The following is a 19,292-nucleotide window of genomic DNA, read 5'->3' as shown; positions in this document are numbered from 1 at the left end:
GCAAATATATGCCATAGTCAAGAATACTGTGAGAGTAAAGAAGTTAATCTGATCAGACCAGCAATTTTCAACCTTTTTCATTGCATAGCATACATACACTAATTACTAAAATTCTGCAGCACACCAACAAATATATTTTATTTTTTGCTGATCTGGCAGAAAATAGGTATAATTTTGATTCATTTATACTGGATAGCTATTGTGTTGGTTGTTGCCATTTTTTTTTATTTGACAATGTAAGGAAAAAGAGGGCAGAACCTCCAGCTAAATAGTCAGGTGTTGCAGCACACCCGTTGAAAAATCACTGGATTAGATAGGCAATTAAGACACCATAAGTGCTTTAGCCTTCTTAGTCATAGTGATAGATTTGGGAAAACTTGACAGCTTCTGTGGTGAGATAGTGAAGCCAGACCAACTGCATTAGAGTTCCAGCTCTGCCATTGACTAGATGTGTGACTTTAGGCAAGTTACTCAACTTCTTTATAATTTTGCTGCCTCATTTGCAACCTGAGGATTATACTAGTAATATACCTGATTAATGGATTAATTATTGTGAGGATTAAACAAAATAATTTATGTAAAGCATTTAAAACAAGTCCTGGCACAGCATCATCCTTCAGTAAAGTTATAACTGTTATTATTTTTAGGTATTGAAATGAGAACATTGGTAGTAAAGTATCAGCATCGCTGTCTTTAGCATATTTTCAAGTACTAGGACACAACATATAATCCCTGTAATTCCTCCGTCATCCAGAGGGGAAAAATCATTTCGCTGATGCTCTAGAGTGGAGAAATTGGTACTTTTCAAAAACTCCAGAGTGAGTCGATCACAGCATCAGATAGAGAACCCAGGTTTCCTAATTCCTCGTCAGGTGCTGCACCACGATCAGTATGAGTGATGTTGAACAATGGCTTTGCTGTTCAGAGCCTGACCTTCCAGGTCCAAATGGAGATTCCAAGACAAACAAACATGAGTTCTTGTTTTTGTTACCCTGGGGTGGAAACTGCTTGAGACTTTGGGGAATTAAACTCATTACTTTGAGTCTCTGAATGTCCTGGGGTTTCTTCAAACTCAGTTCCTGTCATTATTTTGTGGTTCTCCATGAAATGCACTCCTTTCACTTTCCAATTTTGAAATGTTAGTGAAGTTTTTTTCCAGCTGTTGGTCTTTTCTTTCAACTACTCATGTTCTCACAGACTCCCTTAAATGATGGAAAATAATAGATAAAAAAATAATTACAAAAACATTATAGATTCCATTAGTCCTATGATAATGATATCCAGAGATGTCTCCTTCATGACTGTAGTAATTTAAAACACACCTGTATTGCACCACACACTTTCATATTCCCTTAAAAGTGCCCGCAAAGAAATTTAGTTATTTAGTATCTCTTCTCCAGAGGACTGCATACACAGAAATGTTTGTAAATTTTAGAACCATGTTACTTCAGGTTTGAAATGGGTCTTTGGAGATCTCACAAACAAGTGGTTTTAAAGTTATGCTCCATGGAACTCCTGGCACTTTAGAAGCAGCATGCCGTGGGGTAATACAGGTAGTAGGGAACACGAGTGTCTTCCTTTTTCATTTCTCCAATATATATTTTTAATGTTTTATCTAGCCATCTCCATAATATGTATTATTTTTAAGGGAAAGGTTTTTCTGTTGGAATAATGTTTGAGAGAGATTGCCATTTCTATGAACAAGTATTCTTTTAGTTTAAAGTAATCATCTACTATTAGTTTTTAGGAGAAGAAACATGCTTAAGTTTGTATTTAAATACATAAGACAAAGTAAACATTTTGTATTTTTGTTTTAAAATTTTTACATATTGGGAAACTAAGATCATGATGTTATCTAAAAAAGGAAAGTTAAAATATATTGAGTTAAAAATATCATGAATAACAAGATGGGGAAAAATGCCATTAATACTTGGCTTTCTTTTACATACTTTTATTTATCCCTCTAATTGCTGAGTGCCCACTATGTGCTAGACTTTGTTTTTGGCACTGGGGATGTAATGGAAAGAAAGTCACAGTCCCTATCCCAAGAAGCTTATAGTCTAAAAGAAGGCACAGGCAAGTGAACAAGCAATTACAATAAAGGGTAATAAGTGCTATAGTCTAGGTAAGTGCAGGGAACTTCCAGATCATGTAGGAGGGGCACTGTTTCTATATGTAAGGGGTGGAGACTAGTCAGAGGAAGTTTCCTGGAAAGGTAACATCCTACAATGAGACATCATGGACAAGTAAGCAGAAATAATTGGGAAAGAGTTTAAGAGGGTCACAAATTCATCTTAGGCAGAACAACTGAAGTGACAGTAAGGGGGCACACAGGGGCTGCAGGTAGCTCTATATGATTGAAGCTCAGACAGGAATATAGGGAGGAGTAGAAAAAGGCTATTGTAAATAATGCTGTAATGAACATAGGGGTGCATATACCTTTTCAAATTATTGTTTTAAATTCCTTCAGCTAACAACCCAGAAGTGGAATTGCTGGGTCTTATGGTTGTTCTATTTTTTTAAAGTTTCAGGGACCTCCACACAGCTTTCCATAGTAGCTGCACCAATTACAATCCTACCAACAGTGCACAAGGCTTTGCTTTTCTCACATCTTTACCAACAATAGCCAAGATATAGAAGCAACCAAAGTATCCATCAATAGATGAGTGGATAATGAAGATGTGGTACATATGTACAATAGAATATTACTTAGCCATAAAAATGAATGAAATCTTACCATTTGTGAAAACATGGATGGACCTACAGGATATTAAGCTAAGTGAAATAAGTCAGACAGAGAAAGACAAATGCCATATGATTTCACTTATATGTGGAAACTAACAAACAGATGAACAGAAACAAACTCATAGATATAGAGAACCAGATGGGAGGGAGGTTGAGGATTCAGGTGAAAAAGGTGAAAGATTAAGAAGTACAAAAGTACAGTTATAACAACAGTCACAGGCATATATAGTACCAGATAGGGAATATAGTGAATAATATTGTAAAACTGTGTATGGTGTCAGATGGTTACTAGACTTATTTGGGGAGATCACTTCATAAGGTATATACATATCTAATCACTGTGCTGTATGCCTAAAACCTATATAATATTCATGTCAACTATAATTAAAAAATAAAAAGAAAAGAAATAAAAATTAAATTAAAATAAAAAATAATTTAAGTAGATTTACTTAGATTTGCACTTTAAAAGATCATTGGCTGTGATATGGGGAGTGGATTGGAGAAGGGTACAACTGCATAGTTAGCTATGCATTTGTGTCAGGAGAGTGGAGTCGGTCTGAGCTAACATGAAAAGTAGAGGGAGAGAAGTGGAAGCATTTGACTAATATTAAGAAGGTGGAAAATGACAGGACTTGCATTGTATCTGTGGTTAAAGGTGGGGTGGATTTGAAGATGACCCCAGGTTCCTGACTTGGGCTAGTGATGGCTGACTGAGCAGGATTTGGAAGGGGAGCAGGCATTGGAAAATGGAGTAATGCTAGCAGTCCTGAATGCATTGAATTTGGATTCCCAGGGGTTAAAAAATGGCAAGGTGTTATAAGGAGTAAAGCATATATGTCTGGAGAGCAGGAAAAATGATCTGAACTGGTGGCACAGAGTTGGTAGGCTCTGACATGTTAGGAGGAAATGAAATATGCACAGGGAAACAGAAGAGAACGATAGTTTGAGTAGCCTGGACTCACTGTTATAAAAAAATATTCACAATATTTTGATTACACAATAGATATCTTCCCCAAAGGCTGTGTGAACAAAAGTTTTATAAATTACTTTTTTAAGTTTGCTGAAGAAATTAGTATATTGAAGAATAATCTACTAATGTGAAGAATGCTTTTAAAATACAATTAATATCCTCCAAATTTATCTTCTTCAGAAAGATTTTGCATATTAATTTTTTAATCAAGTTATATCCAAATGTTATTTCTGTAAAGAGTTAGGAAGTATACCTGAAACTACATTGTTGTTTTCTGTTTTTAAAAAGAAACTTCAAAAAAGGAGAGAGTCTAAGAAATTACTTTGAGAATTGTTAGTCATCTTTTGGAGATGGTAAAATGAAATTATTTTTATTTCTTTTGTAAAGTTCTCTACCTAGAAGAAATTGGAGGGTATTTTGGAAACAACAGTTTGATGATATCAAGAATAAGAATTTTTCTTCCTCAACATAACTTAATATTTTTGCTTTTCTTGGAAATCAGAATGGACAGTGTGCTATGTCCTGAACTGGGCTTCCAACTAGCCATGCGGCAGTTGAAGCAAAAAAAAATGTCACATTCTGCACTCTATTTGCTCACCAGCTTTAAAACATATCAACAAACTGAGAGTATTGAATTCACATGTCTGTTTTTCTATGGCAAGTAAAGGTTACTCCTTAATGTATTATGGGGGAGAAATCATGGAGGAAGGACGTTACACAATTCCCTAGCAGAAATTGCTTAAATCCCAGCTTCCCCACTCGATGTGGTGTGAGAAATGATGATTAATTCACTGAAGTTTTCGTGACCTTCTTACACTCATTTACCTCAAGTTAATCTAATTTAAAGAAAGCATATTTACAATCTTTAGATTTAATTTGGATTAGAAGGCTTTCCTAGTTTTGGTGGTGGTGCTGTTCAGAGAATTGGGAATCTTAATAACTCAAGCAAAAATGTATTTAAATTGTCACCTGCTAAGTTCTGCCTGATGTGAAATAAAAGGCAAAATTGGATTTTCAATCTGCCATATGAATTTTTACTTAGCTATATGTTTAAGCCCATTGCTGCACTGACTGAAGCCACTTTACTGGCTTAGAAACTAGAAGTACCTTTCCTTGTTATATATGTAGTTAAATACCAGAACATTCTGTAATTAGCAATGTTGCTTCTACTCAACAGAAATGGATCACATCTGTGTGGTGGTGAAAACTCACGCCCTGCCTCTCACAAACCAATTGCTTCAGAGTTTTAGTGCATGGTATGGATCAGTCTCTCAGAGACCCACAATGACTGTATTCCTAACTTGCAAATAATCAGTTAGTTTTGAACCCCTTCTCTGTCAGAGGCCCTGGGTGACTGAAAAGTTCAAGGCAAAGCCTCTTCCTTCAGGAACTTACATACTAGTTAAGTAGCAAAAATCCTATATAATAAAAGCCTAATATGCAAATTGTCCTCTTGACTGGGAGTTTGACTGGGAGTTTGACTGCTCGCTTTGACGTGTGCTGAACACCAGGGGGTGGCATGGAACATGGCAGGCATTGGCGACGTGGTGCTGGCAGTGGGCAACAGTGGAGGTGCTGCCAGCCTCAATGGGCCCCGATGAGAGCAGGACCTCGGCGGGATGGTGGAGCAGGTGAGTGGGAGGCACCAGGCCAAGGTGGGTGCGAGCAGGGCCCGATCACCCCACCAATCACCCTGCAGACAGTGACCAGCAGTGGCAGTGGGGGCTGGGGCCACCACCTGGCTCCCAGGTGCTGAGGGAGCCAGGTGGGGCCCTATTGCCCCACCGATCACCCTGCAGATGGTGACTGGCGTCCATTACAGAGAAAAGGCAAATAGCTATATTAAAATATTTCTTCTACTTATTTTCCTTTCAATGTGCATGAATCCATGCACCAGGCCACTAGTAAATACATAAGATACATAACCTAATTCACCCCCACAGAGGTAGTGTTTCCAAGATCTGCATTTTAAGCCTTCTGCTCTTCTCCGTTCTCTATCTTTTTTCTCCTTCAAGCCTGCAAATGTGAGGAAAAGTATATCTCCATCTCCAAACTTCTGCACAGTCTAAACCCATATTTACATCCATCTGAATTCCGGACTTCTCCCTTTGAATGTCAAAATATTAGAACTCATCCTTGAACTCAAAATTAGAATAAATTTGTCATCTTCCCCAACCCTACATTCACTTCTTAATCCATTGTCTACCTAGTTACTCAAGCCTGAACTATGGGAATCCACTGGACTTTTCCCCACACATTTGATCAGTCAATCAATGAGTACTTAGAATTCTCTTTCCTCTGTCTCTGTCACTTCTTTTCTGATCTGTCCACTTACTCCAGTCTCTACATCCACCATCTGAGCCTAAACCACTATCCACTCTCATGTATTCTACTTTGATAGCCTCTTAATTGGTCTTCCTATCTCTGGCCTTACCTTCTTCCACAGTAAAAAGTAAATTTAATGATGTCATCCAATTGCTATTTAAATGCCTTCAATAAATTTCAACATATAATTAATTTTTTAACTAGCATATAATTAGTTTCTTCTCACTAGCTTCATCTATCCCCACCATGCCAGGCATATAGAGCTACTTGTAGCCCTCTGACCTCACCCTGCAACAAATTTCTGCCTATCCACCAAAAGCCACCCCAAGCACTAGTTCCTCTGGGAGGCTTTGCTGAACTCCCTCTTCCATGTCTGATTTACACGGTCTTTGCTGAGGTTCCGAAAGCCCTGTGCTTACTTCCCTTACAGCACAGATCAAACTTTACTATAATTGCCAAGTTACTTTTCTGTATCTATATTAGACATCAAATAGATCCTTGAGTGGTGGAATGTAGTCTTTAGTGATTATATTCCAGTGTCTAGCACAGTACTTGCCACATAGAAGAGGCTGAGTACTAAATGCCTCTCAGATAGGACATCCATACAATGAAAGACTACTCAACAACAAAAGTAAACATACTAGTGATACATACAACTACATACCACAACATAGATGAATCTCTGAATAACTGTGCTGAGTGAAAGAAATCAAAGAAAAAGGGCACATACAATAGGATTCCACTTATGTAAAATTCTAGAAAATACAAATTAATCTGTAGTGACAGAAAACAAATCAGCGGTTGTCTGGGGAGAGGCAGGAATGTGAGAGAGGGATAACAAAGGAGATGTGGACACTTCGGGGGGTGATGGATATCTTCATTAATATCTTGACTTGTAGTGGTTTCACAGGTTTATACAAATGTCAAAAATTATCAAGTTGTACATTTTCAACATAGGTGTGGGCAAAAGCAAGTTTAAGTTGTGAGTACATGAAATATAGAGTTAATTCTTGAAATATTAATTATTGCATTATTTATTTGTATTGCAACTACAATTGTACCTCAGTTAAAAATGATGCCAGTAAGACAGAGAAGTGAATATATCAATGAATGCCTATAAACTTTATTGGGCCATGCTCTCAGGGACTTGGGCAAAGAGGCAGAATAAAACCTGCTAATTACCATGATGCTTTGACAGGTAAGCCATGTGTGTCCTGGGGCTGATGGTTCCTATCCTTGGGCTGATGGTGCCTCACCTGATAACTACTTAGCAACTGTTCCCTGATCCGTGGTGCCATTCAATTGTTTGAGGTATTGGAAATAACTGAAACTTTGAATGACAGGATTATGATTATTTTCTAGAAGAAGCAAAGAGGGAACATGTGGTTGTGGTGGGGGTAAAGGAGGTGTATGAATGGCATTGATGCTAGGAGACCCAGGCCAGATTGGGGGTATAGGACCTCTGGTATCTGTGACTCTTAGGGCTCGGGAATCTCTGTATTAAGGAAAATGGAAAATCACAAGCCCTACTAGAGCCTAATTGAGAAAAATGTCCCCCCAAACTAAAGCAAGTTCACTCTATAGTCCATAAGACCCAAAATGCCCCCGCCTCAATATTTTTCTCATTTTCTGAATATTCTCTAAACTCCTCTCTTTGGAGATACTTCATTCCATAATAAGAATGAGGTTAAAAATTGAACACTTGTAAAAGAGTGAACATTTTTGTGATAACTAATTTCAAAGTTTAAATAATATCACATCTTTCTGTTTTTATTGGAGAAGTTATAAATTAAGAAGGCACATAACACCTGAGTTTGGGAAAGGAGAGAAGACTCTTGCAAATGTTGAAGAGGAGGCTAGAGGCAACCACCCCGCCCCCCAAATTTTCAATTTATAATTTTTTTCATCTCTATTGTTCTTCATTTTTTACTGGCAAATAGAAGGTGGGTATACCCTATGTCACCTCAAAATCTTGAGTCTAATGGATGTGGCTAATACACCTAGATGATAACAAAGGTCAGTGAGTGATCATTTAAGATATGCTTAGCTATACCAGACCAAAGAGCATGACAGCAAGAAAAGCAATTTCAGACTGGATCAGTCAGGTAGCCATATTTCTTGATTTCCCTTCATATAATATAGTGAACAGAGAATGGAGAACTCAAGAAACTCACAAAAAGTATTTGGTTATATGATCTTTCCATATCCACTATAAGCTTTAACTTTAATTAGGACAAGAAGATATATGCTAATGGGAAAACAAAAGAACAGGAGCAGAAGAATCATAGAAAAAATAGAAAACATTTGCAGAATATCGAAACATCTTCCTAAGTCAGTGATGGCGAACCTTTTGAGCTCGGCGTGTCAGCATTTTGAAAAACCCTAACTTAACTCTGGTGCCGTGTCACATATAGAAATTTTTTGATATTTGCAACCATAGTAAAACAAAGATTTATATTTTTGATATTTATTTTATATATTTAAATGCCATTTAACAAAGAAAAATCAACCAAAAAAATGAGTTCGCGTGTCACCTCTGACACGAGTGTCATAGGTTCACCATCACTGTCCTAAGTGATTTCTCTTGTCAGTGTGCAAACAGTATTGTCAAAGTTACTCAGTTGAATGGAGCCATCTGGGGTTAGTTTAGGAGGTGATTCCTGGCAGCATTCTGAAGGAGGAGGGACATGAGTTGACATAGATCATCTGTGTAGACTTCTGAGCAAGGCGAACATAGAAATAGAAGTGGCTCCGAAATTCTCTGGAAATGTGAGATGTGATGAGAATCAGATACTGCTGAAATGTAATCTAGACATGTGTCAGGAGGACAGGCCCAGAACATGAGCAAGAAAAAAGGGAAGAAATCACCATTAATATTTCTGAAAAAAAGTGTTAATAGGACAAAAGGAAAAGATCAATGTAATTAGCATGAAAAAGGGGAGGAAAAAAAAGAAGAAATACTAGCCCTTAGTTGATAAGTTATCAAGTAATGGTTTCTTCATATGAAAGCAATGCTGATTTTAGGCTTTCCTCGTGTAGAGAATTTGGGTAAAACTCAGAGTCAACTTAACTGCTTTGTTAAGAAGACTGATTATTAGTAGCAAAATAAGATTGCGGTGATGGTTCTGGGGAAGTCGGTACTGTATACTAAAGGGGATCTTTTGGAAAATTAAAGTCTGTTACATTGCAAGAATAACCAGAACTTAGAAATTCTGCCAAAGTAGGGGGCTAGGGAAAGGATGTGTTCCATGCTAAAGAGCACAAGGACTTATCTCTTAGTAAACATTTGAAAAATTTATAACAATGTTTCACCAAGAATTCTGAAGCAAAGTTCTTCACAACTTCCTTCAATACTCAGCTACTCCCTCCTCTCCCCCCAATATTTTCTCACCCCCACCGCCCTCACCTCTGCTTTGAGATTGTCTTTAGCTTCCAACCTGTCATGATGTATGTCCCAGGGCACATTGTAAAATAATTTGATGTTCATTTATGGTGAGAGAAAACATTTCCTAAATCTTCTTTCCAGGCCACCTGTAAACCAGTGACAGGGCTCACTAAGTAAACAGGAAAGCCAGCATCCTCTGCGTCAGAAACCAAACACTCGCACCAGAACCAGTTCTGGGGAGGTGGGTCAGTCATGTCTGGACATCTGCTTTTCTTAGCCTTTCCTCTCCTTTTCCCTCCCTTGAAGTGTAAAGTCCTTAACTTTCTTTATTCATGTAAAAGAAAATTTTCCTTTGTTAATAATGAAATGGAAGCATATCTGGATGACCTGAGCTTTAAACATTTGGAAAGGGTAGGAAAAGAAACCAACTAGATTATAGATTGAAGAGCATGTAAACAAATACATGATAAAGAGATAGGCATTTTGGAATTTTTTTTAAACTACAAAAATATTTCATCTTGTTGGTAAATGCTGGGTATGTATGATAAAGGAATTAACAGGGCAGGTGCATTTTTAATCTGCCTGCAGTAACCAGAAAGGAAGGAAGAAATCCACATATCATTGCATGAGGAAGAGACAGCTTGAACCTCTGGGTTTCACTCCATATTCCTCATCTGCACTTACTTTTTGATTACAGCACAGCCTTGGCAGAAGAATCCAACTTGCTAAAAGTGTTTTTAAAAAAGTCTCTGGCATTTCCTGTTGGTTGGAAGCTGTTTGGCTTTCTGCATTACCATTTTGTGTTATCATTGGCCAAGCACCTTTGCTGGGTAGAAAAATACTGGTGCAAATTTTATTGGCGAGGTGGGAGTAGAAGCCATAAAAATTCTCAATTTCCCTTTTAAAAACTTAACTCATTTATCCAAGAGGAATAAATACAGAAGGACAAGAGATTTTAAACTTCCCGTCCATCTGGGTACAGCAGTGTATTTTGACTCCAAGCACAATAAAACAACCTTACTTGCTGGTGGTATATGACATAATGACCCAAATATGTTTTTAAAAAATCATTTATTGCTGTACATAAACAGCGAAGTTAGCGCAAGGGATGATAAAATAACACGGGTAATTCTTCCTGTAGCTGGGAACCATTGGCGGCCCATTAGGATTCCAGATGTAGCTGTGTGTGCTTTTCCATTTGTTTTCCAATGTCTAGTGCTTATGCCCTTGGTACCTTGACGGTGCTTGTCAGGCATGTTGGCTTTTCAGCTTGAGGTCTTCCTTGGAGAAACACACTGATCAGGCTCTGGGCTATAAAGCATGCTATTGTCTTGGGCCCAGTTTGTTGAGAATGTAAGACCCAGGGCAGTCTCCTGCCAAAGGTCAAATACCAGCTTGACCAAAGTTCCTCAAGTCAACACTGGACCTCCCCAGACAAGAGATACTTCAACTCTTCCTGAAGAAAAAGTGTTTTTATATTTTTATCACTCTGTAATAGCAGAGATTGCGATGGTACAAATAAGCTGAAATGCATTTTGATAAATCACTTACTATAGTTTCTTTCATGAAAAACAGCTCAGAGAGCCAGAAGCTTATAGATGAAAAAAAAAAATTCCAATGTTTTGGGTATTTAAAAAAGTAACCTCACAGCCCAAGAGATGGCCTAATAAGCAATAGTAGAGGGTATAGTTGTAAAACTATACAGATAGAATCATTGTATTTTAAGCAGAGAAAGAAAGGAGTTAAAAATAGAACCATAGCTAATTTAGCGAGTGCCCTGACTGCCAAAAATGCATGTCTGAAATCAGGTGGGTGTTTCTTTATGAGTCACTTAGCCAAATGTAAAATTTATAGCCCAGTCGCGTACAGACTCTAGCAAAGATTCAGAGCATCAGTTTATTACAGGGCTACTATTAAGGATGCTTAAAATTCCCCAGCTTTACACTCCTCACCCCAGGGGCCTAGCCTTCACTAGTTATGATTGGGCCTGGCCCAAATGCTCCTATTAGACAGGGATTTAAGTATTCGACAGTACAGTTAGGCCTTTCTGTGGAGCTGAATGCTCTTCCTCCCGGGGAGCTCAACTCACCCCTCCTGTGTCCAACAACAGCAACTTCCCTTTGCTTCTTACCGCTTTTCACCTGTGCCCTGGCTTAGCCAATAGAAGGAAATAATGCTTAAAGAAAACAAAGTAACGAGCAGATGGTTGAGTGTACTCTGGGATGAATAAATTACGGTCGCGAAGGGGAAAAGTGAGTTGGTGGATGTTCACTGCTGTATTTGTCCCTGACATACAGGATGCTCAGTACGATGACCTCAGCCTGTACCAGGTTCACCACCATTAATCACTCCACATAATTCAAGCCAGAAATTTAATGAGCCCAAGGGATCAGTGACCCCCTGGAGTGGGAGCTGAGAAAGTAAACTAGAGGCAAAATACAAAACACAAAAGTGGCTCCCGTAAGGTGGCAGTGGCTTCTCAGTTCCCAAGAAATAAGTGATTTTAGATGGACTTTATCCCTCATGGAATCAGATGGAGTACAATCATCTGAAGAGCCATACCCTCTATGGTAGGTCCATTCCCTCTAATAAATAATAAATAATTATCCTCCCAGTGTCATTCAGGAAACTTTTCTAAGTTGCTAAATGGAGCACAGTGCTGAGCCTTTTCTAAAAGACTCAGCATTTTAGAAAGCAAAGGATTTATTAAATACATCATTAAAATAAACCATGGAATACCTGTAACCATTTCTTTGACAAATTTAGGATTTAAATGTAATTTTTATTAATAAAAATTGTTTTAGCCTGAAGAATTTGACACCCTCCTAATCTTCATGATGTCTTCTCAGTCAAGCCATATTGCTTACAGCTGTATCTCTAGACTAAGGGAATACAAATGTATTTATATCTCTCAATATCCTTTGAATAGTTCTATCAACAAAGGGTACCAAAATAAGAGGGGATTAGAAAACAAAAGTAGATAAAAAATAAATGTAGTTTCTTATAGACCCACTGACTAATTTATAGTAGGTATGCTCAATTTTCTGTAGTCCCTGCAGTGATGAATATCAATCAGGTGGACTTTGTTCCCGTTATGTGTCCATTTTTCCTCCTTGTTGCTTAGTTGAATTTTTCTCATGGCATCTTTTATTTCAGTTTCCTCAGAAAATATATTAAGATGAAGATTTTTGAGTTGGAAATAACCCAAATATCCATTGGTGGATAAATGGACAAAGAAAAAAAAAAGTAGCATGTACATACAATGGGATGTTATTCAGATTTAAAAAAAGAAGAAAATTCTGTCACATGTTACAACATGGATGAGCCTTAAGGATATTGTGCTAAGTGAAATAACCAGTAACAAAAAAAGACAAATACACTATGATTCTACTTACATGAGATATTTAAAGTAGTCAAATTCATAGAAACAGGAAGTAGTGGTTGCCAGGGGCTGAGGGAAGGGGAAATGGGGAGTGGTTATGGGTTGTTACAGTTTATTTAATGAATTGTTATTTAATGGGGAACTATAGTTTTGCAAGATGAAAAAGTTCTGGCTATCCATTGCACAACAATGTGATTATACTTAACACTATTGCACTAGACACTTAAAAATGGATAAGATAGCTAAGGTAAAGTTATATGATTTTGTTACACAATTAAAAGAAAAGACATTGATTTTATTTCTTTTACTTTTTTACTATTGATTAGAACACTCCATTGATATACATTGAGACTTGGTAACTAAGTTCTCCCCAAAGGTGGTAAATACAGGAATGATTTTTAAAATAAACATTAAAAAATAAAATTACATAAACATATTAACATGAAAAATTTCAAATATTTACTGAATAAAATAGTACAGTAAAACACATGTATCTATTACCTACTATAATTTTATAGCAATTATAATTAAATTATAAGTATAATTTGGCTGATCTTATTTCATCTATTTTTCCACCTTTTTTTCTGGAATATTTTAAAGCAATAAATGAATTTGTTTTTTAATTATAGACTTGCACTTATTCAGAAACTCACAATGCATTGTTTAAAGATCTTGTCATATAAAAATAATATTTGTAATTTATATATAACATTTTTGTAGGATCTTAATTTTTTTTACAAAATTCAGATGACTTTATGGGAAAAACTATGGGGAAAGTCTAAGATTAAAGGAATGGGAATGTCAAATGGGAATGATCAAACCCTTATGACTAAATTTGTACTGTTTAGGAAGTGCTAAAGAGTAGAGGACTAAAATGTTTGATTTTAGGAATTGGGAATTCTATAAAGAGAACATGTTTGTGTCTTCTGAATATAATATGAAGTAAAATCTTTTTTAAAATGTGGTTGTTTTAATGTTACTGCTCAAAGAAGAAGAAAGAGTCTGAGTTACTTCATCTGTCAGGGCCTTACTATCCTCATGTATGAAATGATGGCTTTGGAAAGGATAGTTGCTAAGGGCTCTTCCAATTCAAGAATTCTGTGATTTGAGAGTAGAAATAAATATTTAACTACAAAATATTTCATTTGATTAAATTCATGGCTGAATATTCTGCAGTAAAGGTCCTAGCTTTTGACATGGTTGCCCCTATTCACAGGTTATGAAAGTTGAGACATCATCTCTCATTTCAGCCTCACCAAGTGAAGAAGCACCTGTGATGCAAAGTATCCTGTACATTGATGTAGCATCGTTGCCATAACATTTTTGTAAGATCTTTTCATTAATGTTTTATAGAAGTTGACATGATAAAACTATTTTATATTCTGTACCTATTTTATATTCTAAATTTTTAAACTGAAAATGAAATATTGGGAACTTAGTAACTTTGAATCAAGGACTTTTAGAACAAGAATTTCTTAATTAGAGAATTTAACAGTATAAAGACAAATCTGTGGTGCATATGCTTTGCAATGGTTGGCTTGCAAGGGTGTAAACTATATGATTGTAAGAAACACTGTTCACACCTTTCAAGTGCAAATGTTCTCCAGGGTAGTCTGTGTACTTCATCTCTCTGATCTCATTTTCATACAAAATGTCATGTCTTTCTTTAATAAGCATGTGCAGAAAGGCTTGCTGCTTGGAAGGCTCTAGCTTCTTGGAAAATGGCTCTGTGTTAGGCCAGAAGAAAATGGGGGAGAAGGTGGAAGAGGATCTTAAAGAATCCTAATCTTTTGAAACTCCATTTCCCTTAAAAAAATGTCCTGCTCATCCTCAGGGTAACCGTACATGATCAGGGAAACAAAGTACCATTTGGCATGGATTTGGCTTCCTACAAGAAGACTCCCTTGTTGAATACATTCTTCAAAACAAAATCAATTAGATTCCTAATCTCGGAGTACCCATGATGAAATATTGGATGGTTGATTTCAACTACTTTGAGCAATCTGGTGCCAATTTAACCACTGGGATTTAGAAACTTTTGACCTTATCCAGAAAATCCAGGACCGTCACCTATATACAACTTGACCAACCAAGTGGTTATAAGAACACTTATCAATAAATATGTATGAAAGGTGTGAAGCCCTCAGTGCATTTTCCCCCTCACTGCTATGTGTCCTCTCTGAAACTAAGCATTAGCTCAGAAACAATGTTCCAAACCAACAGATTCATCACTGATGCTAATTGCTTAGTTTCTACGGAGTACTAGATTTATCCCTGAAATTTTGTCAAGAAGAGGGAGGAAAATAGTAATATATTAGGAGATCTATCCAGAAAAAAATATAAGTAAGGGGCAAGACTTTTTTAGTGTAGATTCGTAAAACATTTGTTCCCAAGATGGAACTCATGCAGATGTGGCAACTAAAGGATTATTCAAAGATGGAGAAATATCATGAGTGACTGAGATCAGGGTCTCAAAAGAAATATTTGAGAGAAACGTAAGTGATTTTCAGGGAGGCAGTTTCTCCTTTCAGCATCGGGATTCTACCTGGAAATACTGCTCTAACACTGCTTATGGAAACATGTCCACAGAGAACTGAATTGACTTTGACCTTATACTTGGACATGGTAATTAAAGATGCACTAAGTGGCTCCAACTACGTCAATTTTTTTTATTGTCTAAAGCTTTACATATGTCTGCTTTTTCCCCAATTGACACCCCCCCCAGCCATTCCAATATGTCAATTTTCTTGATAAATTTGAGTTGACGACATTTGCTGTTCACTAAGATTTATGCAGTAGCAACAGCAGGCGTTGTGTTTCCTGAAAGAAAAACACTGACTCGGCAAAGTGGCGGGGCAGTTCTTCTATTGTACCCTCCTCGGATTGCAGACAGCTAAGAATGTAGACTTGCTTCTTGGCCCTCTCAATTTTGAAGATCTCTGTTAATAGAATTTACGTTAACTATCTGAAGGAGAAAAATTAAACCTTCCTTTTAAATATTGTTTTTCACTGAATTCCTCTTTGATTCTTAGGTCATTTGTACACTGTTGATTTAGTTCCACAACACAATTCTAAATGGAAACCCCAAACATGATATATTCTCCATTTAAGGAATATTGACCCTCCTCTCCAGAAGGATCATAATGGAGAAACATTTTAGAGAAATAACACATGTAACTCTGCTGTTTCTGTTATTCTGATGTGCTGGCAAGCACTAGTTCGGGTAATTGGCAAGGACGAGCAAGAAATACGATTTAGACTTAGTAAAGCTATAAAACTATCCCACTGGAAAGGTAAATATGTCATTTTTGCATCCAGCAATAATAATTGTAACAAGAACATCTGAGACTTTCCCCTGGGCTTTACACCACCTAAGTAATTTTCTTTAAAATATTAATTTTCTGATGCAATTTTCTCTCCTCCTTTTTTGTTCAGAACTAAGTTGAATGTACCTTAGTGGACTAAAATGCTCAAAAGATGTCACTTTATTGAAGAAATGTTGTCCTACAATTTAAATAGTTGTTAGTGTTAGAAAATATGTTAATGTTATTGTTTGTTTAGACATTTAAGTATCCATCCAGTAGAATAATGGAGGTTGACTTAAAATCCACAGTGGCCAAGACTTTCAGTCATTGTTTTTTTTTTTTCAAGAACTTATAGCAAATAACATTTTTACAAATGTTCTAGACATTTAAGAATATCTACTGGGACCTCATTTTATTTTTTAAAATATTTTTATTGATTTTTAGAGAGAGAGGAAAGGAGAGGAAGAGAAACATCGATCAGCTGCCTTCTGCACACTCTCTGCAGGGGATCCAACCCACAACCCGGGCATGTGCCCTGAACCAGGAATCAAACTGGCAACCTTTCAGTGCACTGAATGAGGCCCAACCAACTGAGCCATACAAGCCAAGGCTGGAGCCTCATTTAAAAAAAACAGCACAAACTTGCCATTGATTTGTCCTTTGTTGTCATAGGCAAGCAGAAGCAGAAATACAGTACTTAACTAGGGAGGAGTAAAACTAACAATGGTGATAGAAAAATCAAAAGCAAAAGTCCACAATCAAGAAATAGAACCTGAAGTGACTTGAGTAACTTATTTTACTCTGAAGAGTGTTAAACATAGAAACCTCTTCCTCAAGAATACTCTTTTGCTCTGATTCTTCATTATAATTGTTTTTTCTCTCAACCAATATTGGTATGCCAAAATTAAATTATAAAAATAAAAAGATTTACACTATTAAATAGACTTGTTTGAGGGCTCAAGAAGTAGTTATTCACTGGTTACTCTTCATAGGAAATTCTCTGTACCAAAAAAACAAATGATTTTTTCAGATATTTGGGAATTGGGATATAATATATCACTTCAGAAAAACAGTGTTTTAGAGTTAAAATATTAAAATATTTTCTCAGCATAGACACTAAAGGTTATTACTATAATGTAATTATGTATTGAGTAATTATGTCTTGAAAGATTTAATCAATTGGTATTTGAAAAGGTTTATAGGTAAAGTTTTTAGAAGATTACGTTTCTGGAATTTTTTATACAGTGGAATTTCTGATTCTACAGCAAATTAAAAAGTTGGATGATTTTCATGTGATATCCTATTTCACTAATACAGAACAACCTTGAACCACACTAGAGCAATAATTACTTAACCTAAATCAGAGACCAAGCCAGGCCAAACAGCTGTTTTCATTTTGTTAGGAGATCCATTTGATTTACTCTTTTAGTCAGCTTTCATTACTGTAGAAGACAAAACTTCACTTGAGTTTTTAACCCTGAATTCTCTGCCTTGTTTGCTGCCTGCTATAAAATTGCATGGTTGAGCTGCCGCAGCCGCTGAGCACGCTCCGGAGCTACTGTAGTATTGTGGGAGGCTCCCCTGCAGCTCGGGAGAAAGGAGCTTCATGAAAACAGAGAAAATCTAGGCCCTTCCCACTGCCCTTAAAAAACCAACAACAAAACAGAACAAAACTGGTTATCGTTATTCTGATGATAAGAAAAGTCTTCTGGAATGAATATCTGGTTTGAGTTTCTATAGTAGCAGAAACAGTCATCTGATAGTTGTCACCAGCTGTGTCATAGCTGAGCTGTCTTAGAAAAGAGAGAAAGGAATGTCAGAGACGCAGATGTGGGAAATTTGAAATCAAATATGAATTCCTGAGAGCTAGATGCACACATATTAGATATTAAGTCATTACCCTTAAAATTATCTCTTACATTCTATAGGATATCCTCTTTCCTAGAATTTCTAGAAATGAGGATGCACAAGTATTTTGTGGTTTGTGTCATGGCTTTTGTAGTTCCATAAACATGTAGTCCCCATTCTCTCCAATGAAATGAAGGTGAAACAATATTGGGACCTTGCGACTTCGTGGAAAAGGTAGCTTAAACCATTTAAGTTGCTGCCACTCGGGGTGGGGGAAAATCCTTGGAATTGTTGGTGCTGATTAAATCTGGTTTTCTCTTCCCTCAAAGCAATCTGTATCAACTCCTTAAATAATCAGAACCTGGCAAGACCTTGGTTCTCTGTGGCTACATGGATTGGCCTAAGTAGAATTAACCACACAAAGACAACTATTAAATGGTCATGATGAACTCTTTGACATATTTCTGCCATATTATAGACCTACATTTCTTAACCACATTTCTTCCAGAAAAAAGAATTTCATGGTTAAATAAATTTTGTAAACACTTTTTTATAATAATCACAGTACATGATAGCATATTGTAGTTCTGAGAAATCCAGCAGAAAAAATTATTTTAAACCTAGTTTTGTTTAGTGTTTCCAAAACTTATTTGAGTATGAAACACTTTTTCCCCCCACATGACACCATAATATCCCACAAAGCAGTTTTGGACACTAATTTAAGTTGGGGCACATGTTATATTGATAGTATCTAATTTAATTACTTCTTCATATGCAAAAACATGTGGACTTTAAAGTTGTTGGGGAAAAGAAGCTCCTTTTGGTTTCTATTTTTTTAAATAACAAAATACTTAGGAAGTTTTGCTGCAGCTAGCTAAGAAAGCACTGGGAGATTACCAGCTTGTTTAAGGCTCTTCATAAATACCTTTATTTAAGGGTAATCATTTTGAGAATGATTACCAGAGAACTACAGTGTTGCCTCTACCTTTTTCTAGCTAACTTATAACAGTTAGTGTTGAGGAAGAGTCTTATTGAAAATAATTGAGAACTAATGATATGTAGAAAAACAAAGATTATTTCTTGTGATGCAATAGAATCTTTACCAAGGGCCATGGGTTATCATCTTGGATGTTAGCAAGCCACAAAGAGAAGAAAGCTAGTTGAAGATTTCTACTTTATTTAAGAAGTCTAGTCTTTAGGAAGTTGGCTGGTATTGTTGTAATGTACCCCATGAATCACACAAGGACGCCTCAAGAATTCAAATTAAGGAGCCACATTTATTTCAAAGCCAGGACTACGAGGGGGCAAATGCTCTCCAAATCTCGTAGTGCC

At 36.6% G+C, this 19,292-nt stretch overlaps 1 protein-coding gene across 2 annotated transcripts in view; it reads left to right on the top strand.

The window, feature by feature from the left end:
- The window catches only part of SLC25A21 (solute carrier family 25 member 21), a 536,253-nt gene that overhangs the window by 135,920 nt on the left and 381,041 nt on the right, over positions 1-19,292 (top strand). Inside the window, exon 1 of one of the 2 annotated variants that reach the window (XM_070428239.1) lies at positions 14,085-14,132. The exons of the other annotated variant lie outside the window; for it this stretch is intronic. The gene's annotated coding sequence lies outside the window, so the exon portion shown is untranslated. Of the gene's footprint in view, positions 1-14,084; positions 14,133-19,292 lie in introns of those variants that run through there. 2 annotated transcript variants of the gene reach the window in all.

The sequence above is a fragment of the Myotis yumanensis genome, unplaced genomic scaffold (assembly GCF_028538775.1).
Source record: "Myotis yumanensis isolate MYYU_CA2020_CCGP unplaced genomic scaffold, mMyoYum1.0.hap1 SCAF_1, whole genome shotgun sequence".
Taxonomy (NCBI): domain Eukaryota; kingdom Metazoa; phylum Chordata; class Mammalia; order Chiroptera; family Vespertilionidae; genus Myotis; species Myotis yumanensis.
The sequence above is the reverse complement of the archived record's forward strand: the minus strand, read 5'-3'. Positions and strand labels throughout refer to the sequence as shown.